This window comes from Protopterus annectens, chromosome 7.part1 (genome assembly GCF_019279795.1).
Source record: "Protopterus annectens isolate FY-2018-M chromosome 7.part1, PAN1.0, whole genome shotgun sequence".
NCBI classification, from domain to species: domain Eukaryota; kingdom Metazoa; phylum Chordata; order Ceratodontiformes; family Protopteridae; genus Protopterus; species Protopterus annectens.
Genome location: NC_056740.1, coordinates 232390125 through 232416653, shown reverse-complemented (window position 1 = coordinate 232416653; position 26529 = coordinate 232390125).

Here is a 26529-nt window from a genome sequence, read left to right as displayed (position 1 = left end):
TTGAACTAGGGTAGCAACTTGGATAGCATTTTTTGTAGAAGTGTAGAGGTCATCGATGAATATGTTGAAAACGTTTGGGCCTAGTATAGTTATTTTTGGAACACCAGTAGCCATAGGCTTGAAGTTAGACAAATATTTTTTTTTCCATTTCACTGCTTGTGCTCTGTTTGAGAGGTATCTAGGGAACCATTGCAGTAAAGAGTTGGTGAGCTCTAAGGATGAGAGAAAATGTAAGAGTTTCTAGTAGGAGACAGCATCAAAAGCTCGTTGCATGTGGCAGATGTAAAGCCTGTACACACATTAACTCCAGTAATCAGTTTATACATCTGAATCTGAACAGGAAATATTGGTTTAATAGATATGATGATTGTAATAGTAAAATGTTATATATGTTGCCAGATGTAACTGTTGCTCTGGGTTTTATATTGGCAAGACTGATAGGTCTTTTAATGAAAGGATCTTTCAGCATTTGAATGATATCAAGAATGCTGTTAAAACTAATGCACTGTCACAGGATACTATGAACAACAGAGGACATACAGTTTCATTTATGGTATTAGAGATTGTTTTAGAAAATCAGTGTGGTGGTGACATACATAACAAAACTGAAATTACTGAAATCAGATGGATAGCAGACATGAGTGCAGACCACCCACCCAGCCTCAATGGTATGATTCCATTGAAGTCGATCTTAAAAGGGTGGGAGCTTCTGAGATGAGTTTTGATTGGTTGTTACATTTTCATTGATGCCGATTCTGCAAGGGTGGTAGCTTGAATATCAAAGCGGATTGGTTGAATCTCCTTGATTTAAGGGGAAATTAAATTATCAGCAACAGGATATGAAGAAGGTGTTTGGCTGAAAGCACTTATTCTGTATTATTTTTATTGTTTTTATTCTTGTTATTTTTAATAAATGCTTCCGTGGTGGTATGCCCATTTCATTTTATTTGTTCTAAGTCTAGGAAAATGGTGGAGACTAGATTTCTAGCATTTCTATGGATGTTGACAGTGTTAAAAAAATCAGCAAATCAGTAGTGCTGTGATAAGGATGCAAACCATGTTGGATTGAAGACAGAAGGTATTAATCTATTAGACTGTTGAGAAGTTGAATACATTTTGAATACATTTTTGTAATATTTTTGATAGGAGTGATAATATGGCAATTTGTCTATAGTTTGAAAGATCTGTATTGATTCCACCTAATGGTATGGAATAATGAATGTTTTTTTTTACTTTATTTTCAGATATGTAGCAATTTATCAGAATTGAAACTGGATGTGCAATAACCTTAACTGCTATTTTAAGAAATTCACCAGGTAGATTATCAAGAGCAGTTGTAGTAGACTTTAATTTGTATGAGGTATTTTTTGATGGTATCTGTGGGAACTGGTTCAAGTAAGTTATTTGATTGAGTAGGGACATCAAGAGCTTGATTAGTCACGTGGTTGGTTAATGACTATGTAATCTGTGTAACGCGGGCATTGAATTGGTTGGCTATGGTTTCATTTTGTTTCTTTGTGTTTAGTGCTGGTTGTGTAGCTTGTCTGGGATTTAACAGTTTATTAAATGAAGCTCAGAACAGATTTGGATTAATACTGTGTATACTTTGGTGGACTGAGTAATAGGCTTTCTTACCTTTGGTTATAAGTTGTTTTGTTTGGTTTCTTAGTTGTCTATATGTTAGTAGATTGGAAGCTGTTTTATTTATTTATTTATTTTATTTATTTATTTTTGTTCAGACTTTCCATGCCTTGTCTCTTTGGTTCATGAGTTGTTTAGTTGTTAAGGATAAAATGGAGTGGAACTGGCTTTGATTCTTTTTATTCTGAGGGGAGCTAGTATGTTTCAAACACCTAAGAAGATTTTATTGAACTCAGAGACAGCATCATTTATGAGGACAGTCTTTAGTGAATTCCAGTTAAAAAAGGAATATATTGTATTAGTAAAAGTATCTTCATGAAAAGTGTTATATTTTTATTATGCTGCAATGATGTATTTTGTGGCTGTCGCTTTGATACCTAATGGTATAGATTGGCAAGTGATCACTTAGGCTGTCTGACAGAGCTCCATGGGATGATATTTTATCTGAGAAAGATGTTAGGATCCAGTTGCAGGCTGACTGTCTTGCTGTGGCTTTGTTGTATCTAGTTAGTATGATAATAAGTTGGGTGAACTTGTACAGATATATATTATTGGTTGGATTTTCAGAATGTATTGTTTGCCAATGTACATTAACATCACTCAATATCATGGATTCATAAGAGAGTTTTGAGGAATTCCAGCAGAGAATATCTTCCAGTGTTTTAGCATTGTTACCTGGGGATATGTACAAACCCATGACAGTGACTGTCTTGTGAGTGTTTAATTTTAGCCTGGTTAATAGGATTAAGTTAGAGAAAGCTGACAGGATATGGCAGAAAAGGGAGATATCTAGTGTGTTTTTGTAGAAACCAGTGATACTGACAGCTTGTTTTGGCTCTGTCTAATCTGATAATGCTATAGCCTGGCATTGCAATTTTTTCATTTTTGGTCAAAGACAAACTTTCCCCATAGCTACCCTTAGTAACTAAGCAACTCATGTTACAAAGAGTAGCCATGTTTTCTGTGAAACTAAGATGTCTGGCAAAAGGACTGCTATCCATGCATGCACTTCAGGGAGGTTGTTATACATACTTTGTAAGCTGATACGGTATATGTGAAGGCCAGAGTAGGGCTGTGGTTGAAGTGGTGGTGATAAGGGAGCTTATGGTGATATGCTTTCTGGTGCCTGAATATGCTGAGCTTGCACTGAAAGAAATCTTCAAGGCAGTTATACTGGAAAAAAATGTACAATCAGTAAAATATAGTCATTATATATGAATACAAGATAGTTTGACATATACTAGCAAATATAAAATGTCAAATTAAAATTTTATATTTACGAGTAGTTGAAATAAGGGAAGTGGTGTAGGAGAAATGAGAAAAAAGCAAAGATCGGTTGATAACAGTATAAAGCAGAGAGTAGGTGTGGAAAGGTGAATACTGTTGTCGCTCGTCCAGTCAGGATAAAACAGACGAACAGTTGTGGGTTTGGTTCCAGCAACTTTATTGCACACAAACACATCAGGAATGAGGCTTTGTAACTTAAACTTAAATAAACTTATAAACAGACTGACTACCACACTCATACATGTTAACACTCTGGCTGTTTTCTCAAAATGGCACTGCTGCCTGCATGTGCTCAGTATTTATATGCACATGCCTACATCTGGAAATACTTCTTAAAGGTACAACACATGCTCTGTTCTACATCCTCCCTCTTTGAGAAATAAACCATACATCAAATGACAGTCTTAGTCTTCACTGACATGCAGTTATAGAAACATGATCTTTTGACATGCAATTATATAGAACTAATTCTTTGACATGCAATCATACAAAATCAGACACATATAAAACAATCATGTCTGAGTTGCTGTGTATTTTACACTAGGTGTAGAAATACGACCTGATCATGTAACATAAAAGTCAAAATTGGATCTAGCAACAGGGACTGTCTTCAAGGGCTTTTCAACTTTCAGGCCAACTGGGACATCATCAGGAATGGGAATGGATACTGAGACATGTTCTTCGGTATGAACATTGTCAGGGTTGCTCTGAGATCTAGAGTCTGTATCACAGGTAAGATGCTGCGATATCATTTCTGACACAGGAAGAAAATGCCTGCGGTTTCTCCTGTATTCTTTACCCTCAAATTCCACTAAGTAGGATCTTGGCTTGGCACATATACCTCTCACTTGACCAATTTGATCAAAGCCTTTCACCATTTGCATCCTCACTGTCTCTCCTTCTTTCAACAGATGAAGAAATCTGCTCTTTTTATCATAGCCAGACTTCTGAAAAGAATGCTTCTTAAAAAGTCGGGCTTTGATTGCTCTGTTGTTTTTAGCATTAGGCACCAACAAACTATAACTGATAGGCAAGGTTGTTCTGGTTTGCCTAGATAGAAGTCTTTGAGCAGAAGAGCCAAGTAGGTTGTCACGGGGTATATTTCTAAGATTAAGCAAATTCAAGAAGATATTGGTATTGTCATGCTTTGACCTCTCTGGTAATTGCTTTGCACTCGTTACTGCACGTTCAGCAAGGCCATTTGACTGTGGGTATTCAGGACTACTAGTAACATGGATAAAGTCCCACTCTTGCAAATCTCTGAAACAATTGACTGGTAAACTGGGTACCGTTGTCAGAAATAACTTTGTGTCGACTACCATGGACTGAGAAATTACATTTCATCTTAGTAATAACAGCACTGGATGTTAGATTAGCTAACAAATCGATCTCAAACCAGTTTGAATAAGAGTTTACCAACACTAAGTAATGCTGATTGTTCCACTCAAATATGTCAGTGGCTACTGTTGACCAAGATAGTTCAGGAATCTGGCTTAGCTGACCATGATGCAAAATTTGAATGTATTCAACAGCATCTCATCTCTGTATGGAAAATAAGGTTGCACTTTGGTGGTACACAGGATTGCTTTGACTGTCATTCAACACTGATGAAGTGGTTGAGCTTTTGCAAAACTGGATCAGTCTTAGCATGATCTCTCAGCTCATCAAGTCTCATGGTAGAATAATTACGCACTTCAATGACATCAAAGTCAAAATTCTCTGCATCAAGCTGTTCTGTGGTATTTCTGGACAATCTGGATAAGGTAACAGCCAGATAAAGAAGTTTGCCTTTTGTATAGACCATTTTGAAATTGTGCTTTTGTAATCTAAGCATCTTTCTTTGTAGTCTTGCTGGAGCTGAATGCATAGGTTTCTCAAAAATAGTCACTAGAGGTCGATGAGCAGTTTCCATTTGGATAGCTCAGCTATAAATATAATCATGGAACTTTGAACATGCGAACACAATTGCCAAAAGTTCCTTCTCAATTTGAGAATACTGCATCTCGGTTTGGATAAGAGTTCTAGATGCAGAGGCAACAGGTCTGCCCTCTTAAATAATAATTGCACCAAGACCAAACTTTGAAGTGCCACAGGAAAGAACTACTGGTTTGTGGACATCATAGTACCTTAATGTAGGAGGGTTGGCAGTTTGCTATTTGAGGTTATCAAATGCTCTCTGGTGTTGTTCCAACCAAGACCAGACAACATTTTTGCATGTCAGTTCTATTAAAGGCACTGATAACTCACTAAAGTCAGGGATAAATGTTCCCAAATAGTTAACCATACCCAGGAAATGCTGTAAGGTGTGGACATTGTCTGGAGCTGACATCTCAAGAATGGAAGGATCTGGTCATAAGCCTGTACTGGTAAATAAATAACCTACATAAGTAACTTCTGGTAGTCTGAATTTACATTTCAGAGGACTGAGCTTTAAATTCACTTCATGCAATCTGTCCAGAACTTTCCTGAGGTTTCTGTCATGCTGTGGTTCACCATTGCCTCTAACTAGTAAATCAACCACTGTTATAGAAAACTGATAGCCCAAAATAAGTTGCTCCATTGCACACTGAAAGACTTCACTGGCAGAATTTATTCCAGAAGGCATTCTGATGAATCTGTATCTACCAAATGGAGTACTGAATGAAGTCAGTAATGAAGATTTACGATCAAGCATTGCTTGCCAAAATGAACTCTTTGCATTCAAGACAGAAAAAACAGTGGCATTTGGCATGAGGGTGGCAATCTGCTCGACTGTATGCATAGGATGACAAGGTCTCCTTAATGACGTATTCAAGTCTCTTGGGTCAATGCATATTCTGATTTCATCTGAATTTTTCTTATGAGCAGCTACCATGGAAGACACCCACTCGGTTCTGTGACTGGACAAATCACATCTTGCTGCACCAACTTGTCTAACTGGACCTTGACCTTGTCCTGCATAGCTATTGGAACTCTCCTTGCTGGTCTGACCACTGGACTGACCTCTTGGTCTATTTTCATGGAGTACACAACTGGAAGTTTGCCTAGCTTGTCATCGAAAATATCAGCATACTCTGAGAAAATAGAATCAGTAAAACTGGAACTAGGGCATGTGCTTACACGATGGACTTCTTTGATAAAAGAAAGCAGTTTCATTCTTAAACTGTCTCTGAGACCTGATAATGACTGCACAGGTCTTCTGACTACGTAGAATTGCAAGCTGTAATTGTTCCCAGGCGAATAGCATGAAAGCACTACTGAGCCTTTGGTTTGAATCTCTTCACCTCCATAAGCAACAAACTTCACACAATTAGCCAGATTAAGTTGCTCACAAGCTCTCACTCTAGCAAATGTTTCTGCTGACATTACATTACACTTTGAACCAGTGTCTGCTTTGAGCTGTGTGGGTTTACCATTGATCAGGACAGTACAAAATACTTCATTCTTTGCCAACAAATCTACTGCATTAACCTTTTCATCAATCACTGATACACCATCTACATAGAAAGTGGGGTTGCAGCTTTCTACATGATCAACTTGATTTTTTAAGTGACCTTTCTTAATAATTGAATGAGGCCTGCTTGATTTACAAAACTTTTGAAAGTGGTTCCATTCTGTTTACATTTGTGGCATTGCTGACCAAATGCTAAGCACTTCTCTCCTTTAGACTCATGACTGGCACCACAATTACAACAGTTAACAGTAAGCCTTGACTTGGGTTTTGCTGACTCACCCTTATACTGCACTGAGCATGCCCATTTTACTGAGCTAGTCTTGGAACTTGCTAGAAAGTTATGGGTCTTCCTTGGGAAACCTGCAGGGGTTGCAGCTGACATGTGCTTAGGCCTGTTTCTGCTTGCTATGTGCTGCATGCTGTCTACCATTGCTCTAGAGGTTGTTAAAACTAAGCTCATCTCACTTGTAAGCATACTTGTATGTCTTTCTGTGAGCTTATGGATTTGACAAATCTCTGTAGCTTTGCTCAATATTAAATCACTGTCATGAAGCAAAAACTGTCTCACTGCAGCATTGTTAACACCATACACAAGCCTGTCCTTTATTAACTCATCTTTCAAATCATCAAATCTGCACATTTTAGCCTTATTTCTCAAGTCAGTGATATAAGCTGCAAAAGTTTCACCTGGCTTTTGGTCTCTTGTATAAAATAGGCGCCTCTCTAATGTAACATTTGACTGGATGTTGTACATTTCTCTAAATTTACATTTCAAGCACTCAGGGCCCTCTCTTGATTCAGCCGGTACATCAATATGGCAATTTTCTCCCTCTCCTGCATATACTGCTAGTTCATGCACAAATGAACACTCTCTTTCAATGGCTTCTGACCCAGCTAAGTTAAGCAAAATTAATGCCCTTTTATGTGCATCTTTGTAAGAAAAGCTGCCTGACTGAAGATATTGTATTCCTGCTCAAATACTGTCCAATTCTCTGCAATATTATGATCAAACACAAGTGGACTGGGTCTGCAACATGCCTCTGCCATATCAACACAGCTTGGAATTCTTTACAAACATATACACGTATAAACATGCCAGAACTTTATGCTAGGACTTGTAATTATGCCCAATAGCATAACAGACTCTTTGAAATAATTGTACTTAGCCAAATAAGTCTCCATAGCTCAAGAACACTTTAAAATCACTGTACATTGTGATTTATGCCAGGACTTGTAATTATGCCCAATAGCACAACAGACGCTTTGAAATAACTGCACTTAGCCAAATAAGTCTCCCTAGCTCAAGAACACTTTAAAATCACTGTACTTTGTGAAATCACTCCTTATCACTGTAAGAAATTCTTTGAAATGACTGTACTTTGTGAACAAACTGTACATGGCAGAAGAAGCTCAGAGTAAGAAACACTTCAAAATGAATGTACTTTGCAAATAAACTGTATACAACACAAAAACTCTTCCAAATGGCTGTACTTTCGGGAAATAACTCTGTTCAGTGTAAGAAACACTTTGAAATGGCAGCACTCTGCAAATAAATGTGCACAGCACAAGAAACTTTTCGAAATGACCGTACTTGGACTGCACTTTGCAATATAACTGTACTATGCACACAGCAAACTCTTAGAAATAATTGTACTGTAATAAAGCACACACTCTGCAAACACTGCACACTCTGAGATACTTTGAACAACTCTAGTTATGATTTGAACGGCTTTGGTCAATGCAAAATAGTAGTTTATGCCCAAAACATGGTTGTTTACTAAAAACATACAATTGCCTTGCTTTTTAAGCTTATTTGCCTTTTTATTGTACTTTGTATCCCCATTTAACCTCTTATAATGCTCATTATACTTTTCTTGTGCTCGTTGTACTTTAAACATACTCGTTATGCAAATTGGAGTTAATTCTGAGCCTCATATGAATATTTCTGCTACTTTTATCAAATATCCTGGTTTTGAACATTTTGTTTAATAATGCGTTGTGTGCCTTTAGTTTGATTAATAATACGTTTTGTGCTACTAGTTTAATTAATAATGCGTTTTATGCTTTACGGATGGTCCATTTCATTTTCTTTGCAAAATAAATAATTCGTGCAAGTTTTGGTTACCTGAAGTTTGTTTCTGGCCCTTTTTGATTGTTTTAGCTCTGTATCACTCAACCTGCTTAATCTACCTTCACCTTCAACTCTACACCTCAAGGCTTGAAGAAGCTGCACTCTCAATCCCGGTTCTGACACCATGTTGCTCGTCTGGTCAGGATAAAACAGATGAACAATTGTGGGTTCAGTTCAAGCAGCTTTGCTACACACAAACACAGTAAGAATGAGGATTTGTAACTTAAACTTAAATAAACTTATAAACAGACTGACTACCACACTCATACATGTTAACACTCTGGCTGTTCTCTCAAATTGGTGCTGCTGCCTGCACATGCATATTATTTGTATGCTTACATCTGGAAATGCTTCTTAAAGGTACAACACACTCTCTGTTCTACAAGTGTGTACAGTTGTTAGATGATATACAGAAAAAGAAAGGTGTAGTGAAGTTGGGGTAGATGGCGAAGGTAGTAAACGTTAGCTGTAATATTGCTGGAGGGACAAACTTTGTCTTGTGGTAAGCAGAGACAATAGAAGTAGCTGTAAGGGCAAAGGGATAAAAGACAGTAAGAAATTTACATTGAGTCTTTGTTTTGTTGAGGTATACAGGTGTAATAGGTTCATAGGTGGTTACTGGGCTATTGACCTGAAGGTCTTTATAAGCTAAGCCATGTGTACCCAACATAGTACTACAGAAACCCAATATGAAGGATCTTGCCAAAACATGAGATCTTAGTTAGCAATGACTGCCCGTATCTAGGAGAGTCATAGGTGAAATCCCTGGCAGGAATTTATGGTTTCCAGAGAAGTGGCAGCCTCTGAGAGACATTTCTGTCTTTCCAGCAGGTCCTATTTATGTCGCAGGCCAGGTTAAGGTTCCTGGGTAGTCTATATGCTACTGAGTACAGTGACAGTGACTTCAGTCTGTCAGTGTATGACATGAACTGGAGACCCTGAATTTTCTTGGTTAGAAATCTCTGAGGTCTCTCAAGTTGCTACAGGTGCCTGGTAAGGCACATACCAAAGGGAACATTGTACTCAATTACTGGCCTGATGAGGGTCAAGTGCAGGGGTATTATGATCTTTTGCTCTTGAGGCAATGCCTTTGCTAATGAGGTGTGTGACGTAGAATGTCTTCCCTACCAGAGTAGACACATGGTACTCAAAGTTTAGGCTACAGTCAACTTGCATTCCCAAATCTCTCACTACTGAGTTGTTACTTAGGGTATTATTATTTACATGATAGTCTGCAGGGATATTATTTTTACCGAAGGGGGTGATAATGCATTTTTTGCATTGAGTTTAAGTCTATGGCTTTGGCACCAATCACTGGTGTATGTAAGTCCCTCTTGATGTATATTGACATTGTCTGGGGTGTCAATGATTGCACGTAATTTGCAGTCATCAGCAAACATAGTCACTCACAGCCCCTCTGTTTTGGCCTGAAATTCCAAACAATAGGTGGTCCAGCACTGACCCCTGTGGAACCCCACTGGTGGCAGGTCTGCTGGTTGTGGTAAAGTTCCCAACTTTGACTGAGTGTGATCTATCGGTCAGCCAGTTAGCAACCCATCTGATGACAACTGGGAGAGTTTATCGATGATGTCCGAATGCGGGATTGTGTCAAAGACCTTAGCTATGTCAAGGTAGGCTGTATGCACAGATTTGCCTTCATCTATGGCTCTTGTGATGTTTTCCCAGAAGTCCACCAGGTTTAACAGGCATGACCTGTCATTGACAAAACCAAACTGTGTCGGACCAAAGGTTTGGAGATCACCTATATCCTTATTTATAAGGTCTGTGATGATTTGTTCCATGGCCTTACAGATGAGGCTGGTTAAGCTTATGTGTCTGTAGTTCCCAGGGTCTGTTGCTGCACCCCCTTTATGAAGGTTGGTGCTGATTGTTGCTGATGGTTGCTGTTTTCCATTCAGCAGGAACAAAACCAGTACTCAGGCTGTGGTTGAAGAGAGTACCTAATGGAGTTGCTAACTTATGTTTTAGATAATTTAAAATGCAACCTGGGATACCATTCTGTCCCATTGAGGATATGTTTGTGGCCTTGGAGAGAGCATTAATGGCTTGTTCTTTGGAAATGTAAGGTGGGGGAGATGCAGAAGGAATGTTTTGTGGAATGTTTGGAGGGGACAGGGGGTGAAATTTTTGCTAGACTTGTTGGCTAATAGGTTAGCTCTTTTTGCAGGATCTGTGATTGTGATGCCATTCGCAGCTAGTTCAGCACACATCTGGGCCCTACCTTTTAGGTTACAGATATAGCTGAAGAATGCCTTATGGTTATCCTTAGCTTTGGTTGCTAAATTTATTTTGAAGTTGCCCTTAGAGGATTTTACAAGTTGTCTTATTTGTTTGTTCAAGGAGAGGAGGGTGTTCTTCCAGTGCTGGGACCTCTCTTTTTTTATTCTTAGACAACAACTTCTTCCTCTTGTTGTATAACTTATTAATTAATGCAAGATGTCCACCAGGGAGGCTTGTTTTTTCTTGAGGATCTTGTTTTGATCCTGTCAGGTACAGCTGTGTCAATACATTTGTGTAAGTATTCGTACAGGGCATTTGTGTATACCTTAGCATAGTTGTCAATGCCATCTGTAGGAACAGGAGCTTGGAAATTATTTATGCCATCCCTTAGGAGGGTATAATTAGCTTTGGTGAAATTTTTATCCTGATTTCACCTAAGAGGGATTCAGGTGTTATAGCTACTTCAAATGTGGCTGATTTGTGATCAGATTTAACCAGTGAGGGTCCTATACTTATGGTGGTGCAACAGTTACCCATGTTGGAGAGGACCAGATCGAGAATATTTGAGCCCCTTGTGGAGTTGCATTCTATTTGTTCCAGGGCATTAGTATTAACAAAGTCCAGGAACCTTTGTGTAAGCATGTTGTTACTCATATATGTTTCCCAGTCAATGGAGGTATAGTTAAAATCACCCATGACTTGAGTGTTTGGTTGTAGTTTGATTGATTTAAGTAGGTCCAAATAAGCAGCTTGGGTATCTTGGTTCATTGAAGGGGGCCTATACGTAACAAAGACTTGAGGGGGGGGTCTTACCCACAGTTAGTTGAACTTGGAGTAATTTCATGGAGTTTTCCTGTCTAACTAGTCTAGAGGTGGATTTATCTTTGATGAAGATAGATATTCCTTGCCCTTTGGTTCTCACACATTCATTTTGTGGTCTGAAAGTGTGGAAGGCATTATAGTCTTGCAAGGCCAGGGTACTCTCTGTGGCCCTGAACCAAGTTTCTGTGACTGCACAGACATAGACATCCTCCAGGGAGAGGAGTGCTTCCAGCGACTGCAGTTTCTTATTTTAAACTCCTAGTGTTTGGCAGCATAACCTTTATTTGGGAGTGATATTTTCATGTCGGAAATTGTGTTCTTGAGACCTTGCCTAAAAAAGGCACTGTGGGAGAGGAAAATGCCTTAGCCCGTAACCGAAAGCCTAGAGGTGACAGGTGAAGACCATCTCTGGCAAAGCAGCGTGCTCTGTCAGCCATGTCATCCCAGGCTGACAGGAACTAGTTTCCCTTAGAATGACACCAGAAACTAAACCAGTTGTTGAATTCAATCATTTTTTGTTTATATGTGATATCATCCTAGGTGAGAATATGATACTGCTCAAGGCTAGGGACATACGTGCCTGGGACACATATTCATAGAGCACAGTCATATCTTTCTTCATATAGTCCAGTGGGGTACATCTCAAGTCATTCATATCAACATGAACTATGATGGAGTCATAACGGTACTTGTTGAAAGACTTGAGTGCATGTGTCATCTGATGGATCCTGGCACCCAGTAGACAACTGAGCGTAACCTTTTCCTTGTCCAGCCTGGTAAGTGGGACATCTGTGTGTCTCACAGTGGAGTCACCTGTGACTAAATAAATTGATTTAGATGTGCTTTGCCTTAGGGACTTATTTGGTGAGACACTGGTGCTTGTGTTTTTATCTGTATTGAGTGCTGTAGGTGCTGTATTAGGTGTAGCATGTTTGTGTTTGAAAGGTCTCTGGTCTTTAGGTATTTTTCTGGTGAGTACCTTCACATATGATGGTTTATGTGTTGAGTGCATGGTTTGCGTAGGAGGTATACTATGTGAGCTGACAACCTGTTCAGTGTTACTCTTCTGTGTGTGAGAGAGCAAGGATTCCAGATTCTTAGTCTAGATGCATCTTTTACAAATTGTACTTGGGTGATTTAGGAATAGAGGGCTGTCAGTGTACATGAGGCAGTTGCTACAATGCCTCAAGATACCCATATCAATCAAGCTGGTAGGAGAAATGGAGGGAAACTGACCATCCATAATGCTAGGTTAAATCCTGTTTTCACAGCGGGGAGAGAAGATGGAGGGGTGTGGTATAACTGGGTACTCCAAATGTTGTCTCTACTATTGGGGTGCTCTATAAAGGGTCTATTCTAGGGGAATTCTCTAAATAGTATGAGACTATTGTAGATTTTGTGGTTTTGGGACTGTTTCAGGGTCAAAAGCACAGCAGCAGTGTTCTCTGAGCAGTTAAGCACAATTTAAGGACTTCTCAACTAGATAATTTATTATTTATCTACTGAAGTTTTTGCATCTATAACTGCCAGTGGTTACCCCCACTGCGCAGTAGTGCACAATGGTGCATGGAGGTGCACTGTGCATAAACAGATGAATACAGCAGAGCACTGACTGGTCACCTAACTCTGTGGAGCTGTGTTAAAACAAACGCAAACCCGCACAAATGCGGGGCTTATGTAGTAACAGTGAGCAAATTGAATTAAACAATTTAACCAATAAAAAAACTCAAAACTGAGCCCTGTGCCAGCAACCTTCAATCACAAGTCCTAACTGCATTCTCCTGCCACAAGAGTGCAGGAGGGCTCTCTACAACAAAAGATAGCCTGGTTTAGTGATCATTTTAACAAACATAGCCAGATTCAGAATGTCTGAATCTAGTCTATGCTAAAGCAGACAAAATGTGCAACAAATCAACAAAAAACAGTTTAAAAAATCACCAATATAGCGAAAATACAGTTTAAAAGTGAAAAATGCAGTATAAAATTGTATTTATGATTAGCAGAATGCATCGTATTCCTTGACTTGCACAGATGAATACAGCAGAGCAGTGGCTGGTCACCTAGCTCTCATGTGTGTGCAAGGGTCAGGGTTATCTAGCCTGAGGAGCTCCAAGAACAGAGCCAAATGTTTTTAAAGTATTGTTTTAGTGAGTTTTTGAATCTGGAAGGGTTGGTTTGTTGTATGATGGTTGTAAGGACTGAATTCTAGACATAATAAGAATACAAGGACAAGCCAGCAGAATTTTGGATTTTAGTTATGGTTAATAGCAACTTGTCCATGGAATGTAGTAATCATGCAGGGATATACAATTCTACTAAGGTATGGAGTGCAAGTCAGCATTGAGGTTTTTAGATTATATTATGAACAGTTGCTAACTGGGTGACAGATATACACTGTGGAAGTTCTAGCCATATATATAAAAGTTGATATAGATATACACACACACACACATATCTATCTATATGTATATATACACACACACACACACACACACACACACACACACACACACACACACACACACACACACACACACACACACACACACACTGTAGATACTAATACATGGAGTGCAAGTCAGCATTGGGGTTTTAGTTTATATTATTATTAACAGTTGCTAACTGGGTGACAGATATAACAGATATGTGGAAGTTCTGTATATATATAAATATATTGATATAGACACACACACACACACACACACACACACACACACACACACACACACATGTCTATATGTATACACACACACACACACACACACACACACACACACACACACACACACACACACACACACACACAGACCTTTGTGTGGGTATGCATGTAGTCTTATCTACATCACATTGAGTTTAAATTGCATGACGTTCTAGCTGGTCAAGTTCATCTCACTGATTGTGAATTCCCCTATTTTTGTTGTTTTCAGAGTTCCCTTTTCTTCATGTTGGTGCAATTGAGGAGGTGGTATATATAATTTTGATGGTAGCTACAGGGGAGATTGTACACTTAAAAAATGCTAGCTTATATTCAGTTTTTTTGCTGTGTCAAATTCATAACCAGGTATGGCAGAAAAAATGAAAATATTTAATTTTTGCTTAACTGAAATCCTGACCAGTTGTGCTCAGCAAGTTGATTATTTGCTGAGTTGTAACATGAAAAATAATTATGAAAGTCTATGTGCATGTGCATCCATATGTGTGTGTGTGTGTGTGTGTGTGTGTGTGTGTGTGTGTGTGTATGTGTTTGTTTCTACAATATAAATATCAGATGTATTCATAGCTGCTTTCTTTTTGTCAACAGGAATGCCTTTAAAGTAAGAAATGCGTTAAACATCTGAACACATAAGCCAAGTGACATTTTAACTCATTTTTAATTCCTTTAACTCTCTGTAGGCACATATATCCTCAGACAACTGAATCTGTCTTTGTAAACCATTCTGTTATCAAGGTTCTCACAACTTTGGCTGCTTTGGTTATCAGACTGTGTAAAAGAAATAAATGTGTCATTGCTATGATTTATTTTCTTTACCTGTCATTAAATCCATTAACCTGGAAATAAGCATGCCAGTGCTTTGTTCTAACACACTTCTCTTATATAATACATATTTTAATGTCATTTCTCCCTAGGTGACATTCTGATTATTGTATATTCATAACTCTTAAATTGCACACAATTATCTTGTCTACCAAGCTTATGTGGCATCCAATATAACTTGTTTATTTTTTCCTCTTTCTTGTGATCTATTGAGAGATAAGAGAAATTGTCTCTTTCTTTATTGCCTACCTCTTTCTTTACATTTGTAGTTTATTTCTGTACCAGTATTAAAATGTTAATGATACTTTCGATGTATATTCTTTAGTAGGCTTCTCGGTTTCACTTTTGTAAACTTTGTCTCCACATCATAGTCCTTTAAAATGTGCATGTTAATCCAGCTCATCCTTTTATTCTCATGGTAAAGTTCATCTTCCTTTTTTGTAGTTAAATGCAATCTCACATTCTCAGATTATCAGTTACAAGCATGACAGAATGTTATTCCCATATAATAGTTTTTTTTTTATTTACATTATGTAGTGTTGACAGAAAGTTATTCCCATGTAATAGTTTATTTATTTATGTTATGTAGTGTTATAATTTGTCTGATAATATGGTTTCAGAAACATATTTATGTTATTATTTTTTAAATAATTTTTTATATATATTTTGATCCCCTTGGGACATCATTTAACCAGCCCAGTTACCCAGTGCCCCACTTTCACGCTGGGTCTATGAGCTTATATCTTACTCCCCTGGACTTACTCTGGTGCTGGTCATTGTGACGGATCCACACAGTCTACCAGTTTTTGCTATGCCTCGAGACACATATCACTGTGTATGCTTAATTATTGCTAGATTGATTATTGCTAGTTCTTGATATGCCACTACATCACTATATGCTGCTAACAATATGCTTAAGAGCAGGCCTTGCTCACTGATTACTGGTATTACTGAACTTTTGTTAACCTAAAAGATGTTTACCAGAATGTGGGGATTTCAAAGAGGAACTATATCACAAGATTGTGAGCTAACTGTCCCTTGAGAAGGGGAAGTAGGGCACAAGACCAGACATTACGAGGCTTGTTAACAACTTAGGAAATGATTTGCAGTTTTCTATCAACTCATGATGAGTCTGCAATAAAAGACTATAAAAGCTCAAAGGCTAAGATGCAAATCATCATCAGCATCCGGATTTGATCACAGCACCAGCCTGAACTGAGCTTAGAGACATTTCGCCAGTGTCGGCCTTGCCTTGACTGAACAGATAGCTGCACTGGATAGGAGTTGGAGTTTCCCTATCAGTGGCAAAGATGATTTTGTTTATGCATATGCTTGTAAGTACATGATTTATTAGATCTTTTGTCTATTTAGTATTAGCTTTACTGTACATTTAGGAAAGTTTTGCTTAATAAATAAATAAGTTTGAGCCTTGGAGTCTTGTGTCATTTCTATTCCTGTATTAACCTCAGATTTTGAATTAACGGACTAGAACACTTGGCGTAGTCGGCAGGATCTGAGGTTTGCAGTGGAAATGTCACAACAAACACCAATGTTTTTTCCTTTAAAACACCTAGGCATAGGTAGGAAGGATGCCGCATTAGGCACCCCAAATAAGTTGGGCGTTGATGCTACTTTAACAGCATTATTTGGGAAGTGGGATCCTCTTGCTAAGGTATTGAGTCAAGTTTCACCTCCTCCTTCTCCAAGACCCTTGCAGGAAAGACCTAAGGCAGACCCTGATGGCCTAGCTAAAGCTTTAGAGGGGTTAAAATTAGATGATAAGGGAAAAAAGGTGAAGGAGGGGGTAGGGGCAGCCGGATGGCTGTTCTTTGAAGCAATTCAGGAATTAGACAGAGATGTAGATTCACTAAAAGAAAAAGTTGTAGGATTAGAAGAGCAATGTAAAGAACTCACACACACACATAGACTGGATAGAGATGCCTTGGAAAAGGCAAACATGGCACTTGTCAAAGTAGGGGAGGAAGCAGAACACTGGAAGTCTAATTCAGTGACTTTAGCTACTCGGATAATTCAACAGCGTAGGCAACGAAACGGGAGAAAACTGCACCATCCGCCCTCAAGGCCTCGGGTTCGTGCTTTGCTGTGTAAGGCAGAGTTTGATCCTGAGGAGTGGGAAGGTGACCTCCCCTCAACAGATGAGGGTGATAGTGAAACGGGAGAAAAAATAGTAGATTCTCCGTCAGTGGAGGCACGCCCAGTTATTGAGAAAAAGGGACAGTGGACTGGAAAGGCAGCGCCACAACAATGGGTTGAGGTGCGGAGTTATACTCAAGCTGAATTATTGAATATAATCCAAATCTATAAGCAAAGGCCAGGGGAAACTGTTTTAGCGTGGTTTCTTCGGGTTTGGGACACAGGGGGAGAAGCGGTGTCTCTAAATGCCGAAGAAATGCACCAATGTGCATGTCTGGTGTTTCACCCGCGTTTAAAGCAAATAGTAAACAATGTAGATCATGGTGATTCCCAGGTGAATACACTGGTGGTGTGGTTAGCCTCGGCTTTCCGCGCTACTTGGCCCGATGCCACAGCAGTAGCGGATGAACATAAGCCATGGAAAACAATGGCAGAGGCAATACAGCAGTTAAGAGAAATGGCTATGTTGGCTACTGTTTACTCAATAGAATTGAGGGATGGTGTATTGGTGCTCCCGAGAGGACCAGATGCGCAGATTATGACTAGCAATATGAGGAGCAAATTAATAAAAAACGCACCACAGTGGTGGAAAGGGCAGCTAATGGCTGCCCTGGCCGGCTGTGTAGGTCAACAGATATGGGACGTAATAGCCACTCTAAATCAAATGGCAGAATTAGTGGAAGAAAAAGAGCAGAGAAGAGCTAGAAAGGCAAATGCGGAGAGATCAAAAGATAAATCTGGAGAGAAAGTTACAAAAAAGCAAATGTTTCTGGATCTGTTAAGGTGGGGGGTTGAAGCTGCGGAAATAGATGGGATAGCCACTGAAGAATTATATAAAAAGTGGAAGCAAAAACAAAAAGAAAAAGGTTCGGGTTCTGAAAGCAAAAAGCAAACCCCTACAAAAAGTCCAACCAGGAGTACCACTAAAGGGAAGGTAGGATAGAATCAATTATATCCCGACATCCCTACTGATGAGGAGCTAGCACAGTGGCAAAAGGGGGAATTTAATGATGAGAGAGACTGGGGAGGAAAGGGATGGAGGACCCCAGTCGAAAAAGCAGAGACAAACTGACTAGACGGCGGGTCCCCAGTAGCTAGGGGTACAGTAAGAGCAATTACACCTGGGGACCGACGCCCTTACGTACCCCTTACCATTTTTTGGAAGGGAGGGCCACAACATGTGATGGCTCTGGTAGATACAGGATCAGAAGTAACCATTTTTGCAGGCAACCCCCGTAGATTTCGTGGACAGTATGTAGAAATTGATGGTTATGGAGGGACAAAGACACTAGGTACCAAAACCAAGATTAAGATAGCTTTCGGGGATGGTATTCCTATTTACATTAAAGCAGTGATAGCTCCAGTACCGGAACATATTTTAGGGATAGACGTGTTAAAGGGTAGAACTTTGGAAACCACTGTAGGGCCATTTAGGTTTGGAGTGCGGCATTGTTCAGTCAACGCAGTTAAGGCTGTAGTTCGAGGCAATACGAAGTGGAAACCGCTTTGTATTCCTACACCTAAAACAATAGTAAACATCAAACAATATCGTATCCCAGGTGGGCAGGCTGAGATTACTGAGACGATCCAAGAACTGCTTCGGGTTGGCATACTTGAGCCAACAGTGAGTCCATTCAACAGCCCGGTGTGGCCAGTAAGAAAACCTGATGGATCATGGCGAATGACTGTAGATTATCGAGGTCTGAACAAGGTGGCCCCACCCTTAGCGGCAGCTGTTCCAGACATTGTTACGATCGTGAAAAGATTGTCTTCCTCTGCTGGACCACATCATGCAGTTTTGGACTTAGCAAATGCCTTCTTCTCCATTCCGATAGCAGAAGAAAGCAGAGCCCAATTCGCTTTTACCTGGGAGGGGAGGCAGTATACCTTCCAAGTGCTACCTCAAGGGTACCTACACAGCCCTACCCTGTGTCATGGACTAGTGGCTAGAGACCTAGCCAAGTTACAGCTGGACAAAGTGACTATTTTTCATTACATTGATGACATAATGATTACTGGAGAAAAATCTAATGTGGAAATCGCACTAAAAACTGTGGTTCAGCACCTTCAGAACAGAGGGTGGGCCATAAATGAGAATAAAACACAACAAGGAACATCAGTAAAATTCCTTGGCGTGATTTGGAACGGAGCGAAAAGGGAAATTCCCGCAGCAGCACTGGAGAGTATCCAAAAAATCGCAGTCCCAAAAACAAAACAGCAGGCACAGGCCTTTTTGGGAGCAATGGGCTTTTGGAGAGCATTTGTACCTCACCTTGGGCTGATTCTGCGACCCATTCACTATGTAACTAGGAAAAAATGTGACTTTCAGTGGGGTCCCAAGCAACAAACGGCTTTTGAAGAGGCAAAAAAGGCTCTACAGCAGAGCGTGGGGCTGGGCCCAATTGATCCACAACAACCCTTTGTTCTTAAAGTAACAGTTGCCAATAATGTTATGTCTTGGGGGCTGTGGCAGAAGGATGACACTGGGAAAAAGAGACCCTTAGGATTTTGGTCCAAATCCCTGACTGGAGCGCAGGTGAGATATAGCCCCCTTGAGCAGCATGTACTGGCGGTGTACACAGCATTAATTCATGTGGAAGAAATAACTAAACAACAAACAGTGACAGTCAAAATAGACTATCCAATCCAGGGGTGGTTACGAGACAATGCTTTAATGAAAACCCTGATAGCACAATCTTCGACCGTACAAAAGTGGAAGTGGTATTTACAGGAAAGGGCCAACATCGTGCCTGGGGTGTCTCAGGTACAACACCAGTTGGCTGGATTGGTAATTCTGGATGATGTTGATGCGATGGAACAACAGCGACATGAGCTTCCACGGTCTCCAATAACTGAAGCATTACCGTTTAATAAGTTAGATGTAGAAAAACAGAAGTTTGCATGGTTTACTGATGGTTCTGCCAAAATTGGATCAAGTGGTAGGACCTAGACTGCAGTGGCTTATTGCCCGCGAACAGAAACTGTATTATTTGATGAAGGTACTGCCGGTTCAAATAATCAGGCAGAATTACGAGCTGTTGCCCTGGTCATCGATAGTCTATCACCTGAGGATGAAGCATACATCTATACTGACAGCTGGGCAGTCTATAAGGGATTAACAATCTGGTTACCTGCCTGGCAGCAACAGGATTGGACGATCCATGGCAGGCCTCTATGGGGAGGTTCAGAAGATTGGCAACGGATTTGGGAAAAAGCTCAACAATGCAAAATCAGTGTTGGACATGTAGATGCCCATGCATCACTTATAACAAATGAAAGGAGGCATAACCAGCAGGTAGATAAGATGGCCGCGGTACGTGTTACTAAAGAAAAAGCTAAAAGTGCTAGTATGGCAAGATGGGCCCATGATCGGAGTGGACATTTGGGAAGAGATGCGACGATAAAATGGGCCCGGAGGCATGGTATGCAGTTAAATAAGGAGATAACTACGGATGTTATAAAGCAGTGTAAAATTTGTCAAAGAAATAAACAGAAGCAACTGCAAGCAGAAGCATGCGGACACATTCACAGAGGCAGCCGCCCAGCACAAATCTGGCAAATAGACTTTATTGGTCCTTTACCACTGGATCAAAATCAGCAATACTGCCTGACGATGGTGGACACTTATTCAGGATTACTAATGGTGTCCCCATGCAAAAAGGCAAACCAGCAAGCAGTGTTAAAAGGATTAAATAAATTATGTGTGACATATGGGATGCCCACTGAAATCCAAAGTGACCGAGGTAGCCACTTTACCGGAGCAGAGGTCCAAGAATGGGCAAAGGAGAATGGAGTTCGATAGGTGCTGCATATCCCATATCATCCCCAAGCTGCTGGTTTAATTGAAAGGTATAATGGGCTCCTTAAAGAACAAATTCGAAAGAACACAAATGATGGAACATTGCGAGGCTGGGCAAAGGTATTAGAGTTAGCTGTAAGTCAGCTAAATAACAGACCCCAGAAACATCAAGGAACTCCCTTGCAAATGCATATGAATGACATTCGATCCAACTGCTGTGTTTTAAAAATAGAAAAGCTAAATCCGAATGCCATATACCCTCTTTTAACAAATACTGATCAAACTCGATTCTGGCTATGTGCATTGACTGAACAAAGGGTGCCAGCACAAAACATGGCATTAGTTGAGACAGGCTGGAAACTCTCTCTCCCAAAAAATTGGCACTGGGGACAAAAAGGGCTATTGGGAGAATGTTGGGAGGTTTTTACATTATGGGAGCCAGAACGAGAAGTGATAGTAAAGGCTATCAATTTAGATAACAAGACACAGATGATTCAGAAAGGACAACCTTTAGTAAAAATTTGTATGCATCAAGATGCTGTCATTTTACTACAAGACTGTGATACTAACCCAAGCAAATGGCTGGGAATAAAAGTTATAGTGACCACACCCAATCAGCCAAATAAACATGGGACAGTAATTTGTGATGGTCCTGGCGATACTGTTTTAGTATTACTTGATTCTGCTAAACAACCATTGTACTTTCCTCTCCATAGATTATTGCCACTGTTTGGGAAAGAGCCAACCTTTTCCGACGACAACACTTAGACGGGCCATACAACTGTCTTGATCCTGTCCCTCTATTCAAAGGGGAAGATGTTGCAAATTTAACAGCTGACTGTGACTTTTATTGGAAATTGGGAGACCATTTATATGCAGTGACACCCAAGCCTGCCTTAACTTGGAGCATCACTCAGACAGAAAACATTACAACTGTATGTAGATTAAACTGTGACAGACATCCTAAAAAATGTGTTTCCAACCCTTTCGGAGGTTTGTACCAAAGGCTAAACGAGTCGGAATTTCCGTTAGCTGAGTCTCCATTAGATTCCTCCTGCATAGCCAAATTTCAAAGGGAAAATGACACCGCGGAAACCCTATCTCCAAATTTGGAGATATATGCCATGGATAATAGTTCAACTGTATTTAATGGTTTGGGACATGTGGTAAAATATACCAGGGGATGTAAAACTGTAAGTAGTGCTAGAGTTATACAACATATTAAAATGATAGTTAACATGTCAGCAGTTAATATTACCACTAGGTACCCACATTGTAAAAGTGTACAATTATGGCCGGTTGATTCTTTGCATATCAAGTACAAACATTACAAATATAGAAGAAATAAACGTGATGTTACAGGTATTCTTGGTACTGCACTAGGTGCGGTCGGAACAGGGACTGGATTCTTAAACAGTGTAGATATAGACACTCTCCGTAGCAAATTGAGCCGTTTGGGCATTGACCTAAATATGGCCTTTAAGCTACTAGCAGACCATGATCCCGAGCTGGGACAAAGAACTGTAGACGGTATTTTGACTCAAACTGTCTTATAGAGGTGGATTGAACATACAAATACATATACAGAACAGATTTTAGATAATCTCACAGCAGAAGTAAATCAGACTTTTTGTATCTTATCTCAGTTGGCGGCCAATCAGCAATATTTGCAATTTATTCAAACTTGGGGGGCTAAAAAGGCAGCCCATTGGCAAAAGGAACTGCAACTGTATCATTGGTTAAAGCCAATAGATTTTACATGTAAAAATAAGTCTTGCATACTGATTTTTGACTATCTTGCTAGTAAGAAAGGGACAAAACAGGTCTGTCCATTTGTTGCACTACCCTTGCAATTTAGAGATAATTGGTGGGTACCTCAAATTGAGTCTACTTTGATTGATTGTAATGATGTACCCGTTGATGTGGCAGGTTGTAAAACCTGGCCCCAGGGGTGGGTATGCATGATGGTAAAGAGGAAGCCTCACCCATGCTTACATAATGGCACTGGGGAATGCACCTGGCACAGGTATGTAGTAAATGGCACAGACATCTACCAGCTAAATGATACCACCGTTTGTGTGATATCCTCCTGTAAATTAGCCTGGAGTGATGGGATGATCACAACGGGTGGAGCATACTGTAAAAGTAACATCCATGCAATTATTAATTTTTGTACTAGAAAATTGATTAGACTGACTAAATGGATGGACGTCACATTTAATGCTAGCATAGAACCATTACACACTTTTAAGTGGCCATCTCTAGTCCACCCGGACTTTCAACAGATTAGGCAAGAAGGACAAACAGTGTTGCAACTTCTAAATAAAACACTAAATGATGCGCATCAAACAGTGATTAAAATGATTAAAGATAAAGGTACCATTGTAAAAATTGCAAATGAAATACAGGATATAACTGTTTCGCATTGGTATGATGTTTTTATGTGGTCATCTAAGGCTTCAGTGTGGTTTAATTTGTTATTGCATCCTTTACTTTTGACCACAATAATTTCTGTGTTATTTTGCATAATATCATGCTGCATTTATTGTAAAGTGATGAGAAGGTACAAACTGATGTTGTCAGTTTTAACCATTATAAGGGATACAGCGACGTTGCTCGATGCAAGGGGTGGCCTGTGATCCACAGTCTACCAGTTTTTGCTATGCCTCGAGACACATATCACTGTGTATGCTTAATTATTGCTAGATTGATTATTGCTAGTTCTTGATATGCCACTACATCACTATATGCTGCTAACAATATGCTTAAGAGCAGGCCTTGCTCACTGATTACTGGTATTACTGAACTTTTGTTAACCTAAAAGATGTTTACCAGAATGTGGGGATTTCAAAGAGGAACTATATCACAAGATTGTGAGCTAACTGTCCCTTGAGAAGGGGAAGTAGGGCACAAGACCAGACATTACGAGGCTTGTTAACAACTTAGGAAATGATTTGCAGTTTTCTATCAACTCATGATGAGTCTGCAATAAAAGACTATAAAAGCTCAAAGGCTAAGATGCAAATCATCATCAGCATCCGGATTTGATCACAGCACCAGCCTGAACTGAGCATAGAGACATTTCGCCAGTGTCGGCCTTGCCTTGACTGAACAGATAGCTGCACTGGATAGGAGTTGGAGTTTCCCTATCAGTGGCAAAGATGATTTTGTTTATGCATATGCTTGTAAGTACATGATTTATTAGATCTTTTGTCTATTTAGTATTAGCTTTACTGTACATTTAGGAAAGTTTTGCTTAATAAATAAATAAGTTTGAGCCTTGGAGTCTTGTGTCATTTCTATTCCTGTATTAACCTCAGATTTTGAATTAACGGACTAGAACAGTCATGTATCCTCAGGGTATTTTGGGGACTCATCCATCTTTGCATCGATCCTGGGGGTTTCTTTATATGCCCTACTTATTCCCTTCCCCATCTCCTGCACTTGTTGATTATGTCTGAGGGCAGCTCCCCTCAATGGACCATGCCTCCCCTAAGGGAGCATAATCAGTGAATGCCCTCCCTCCTGGAATGGGCACACCAGTCCCTCCCTGCTAGTCCGTCACCCAAGACACTAATCAAACCCAAGTTGACTGGGGCATAGTCAGCACTTTATCTCACTATCCCACCAAAGAGGCTCATATCCACATTATTATTAATATTTCTCTGATATCTTCTACTGCAGTATGTCACCTCTTTTAAAGCAAATTTAAAGCAACTATCAGTATGCATTACAAATATAGCAGTTCTGAGTATCATAGACCTAAATATATCTATATTAGCCTAAATGAATTAGAAGTTGTACCTAGAAACTACAGTCATCCATGGACTGTATGTGTATTAGTGGGAAAGGTTTATGCGCCTATTTGAATGAAAACTGCTATTTCAGTCAAATATACACAAATTTCCCAAAAGACTACCACAGCATGAGGGTTTGCACTTGTCTCATGAATTGTGGCCACTTCGTGGAGGAATATGTTTTTCATTAATTGGTTTTGAGCCTTCTTTCTTTCTTCTCATTTTCAAAACCAAGAACACAGCATCCTGACAACATCCCAGGCTGACTTCTGCACGAACTACAGAATGAACTGGCACCCCACCTAAGTACCATGTTCAGTCATAGCCTCACCTCAGGCTTTGTGCCCATTGAATGGGGCACCGTGACATTTATCCCAGTCCACAAAGGGGGAGCCACGACAGACCCCGGGAACTATTGCCCCATTAGCCTGATGAGCCTGGTCTGCAAGGCCATGGAACGTATCATCATGGAACTCATAAGCAAAGACACTGGAGATCTCCAAACTCTGGACCCCACACAGTTCGGGTTTGTAAAAGGCATGTCATGTCTCCCAAACCTGATAGACTTCATTGAAGCAGTCACCAAAGCCATAGATGAGGGTAAGGTGGTTCACACAGCCTATCTAGATCTTGCCAAGGCATTCAACACCATCCCCCACTCTGGAATTATAGATAAACTCAGTAAATTAGGTATAAATCCCTATGTCACAAGATGGGTGGACAACTGGCTTACTGGCAGGACCCACACTGTGAAAGTAGCAGACTCCAAATCAGACTTCAGACCAGTGACAAGTGGAGTACCACAGGGTTCAGTCCTGTGCCCTCTCCTGTTTGGTATCTACTTCTCTGAAGTACAGGCTAACACAGAAGGTCTTTGGCTAACTAAGTTCACAGATGACTGCAAACCAGGAGCCAAAATCGAAACTCCTAACGATGTGGATGTCCTACAAAAGGGCCTCACTGAGACAGATGCCTGGTGTCAAAGCCATGGCCTTAAGCTCAGTGCCAAAAAGTGCACTGTCATCTCCTTTGGTAAAAACTCTGTACCCATGAACTACTACATAGACGGTAGTCTACTTAACACCGAAAGTGTGATAAGAGACCTTGGGACAAAGGTGGAAAGTAGTCTCTCCTTTGATAATCACATTGCCACAGTGGTCAGGAAATCCTTACACGTGGCACACCTCATCACAAAAGGTTTCTCATCCAGAAAAAAAGAGGTCATTGTTCCCCTCTACTCATCACTCATTAGACCCATTATAGAGTACAATGCCCCTTTTGGTATGTACCTCACAAGACATCTACAACAACTGAAAAGGCCGCAGAAATGCCTCAAAAAGAGGATTACTGGCCTTAAACAGATGCCCTATGCAGACCGTCTCAAAAAACTCCAGGTTTACTTCGTTGCATATCGCCTACTCAGAGGCGATCTCTGCCTAACATACAAAGCTATGTCAAACCCTGAGCTGTTAGACATGCTCCACTTAAAGAAATCCCAATCCCTCCGAGCTACATGCTCTAGGGACCTAAACCTTGTCATACAATAAACAGAACAAGCTGGAGGGATAGATTCCTGTCCCAGAGACTTCCCATACTCTGGAACAGACTACCTATCTATGTCAAACAGAGCTCCTCATTAGCACTCTTCGAGGAAAATCTTGATGACTGGATGGGTAATAGGAAATTCAC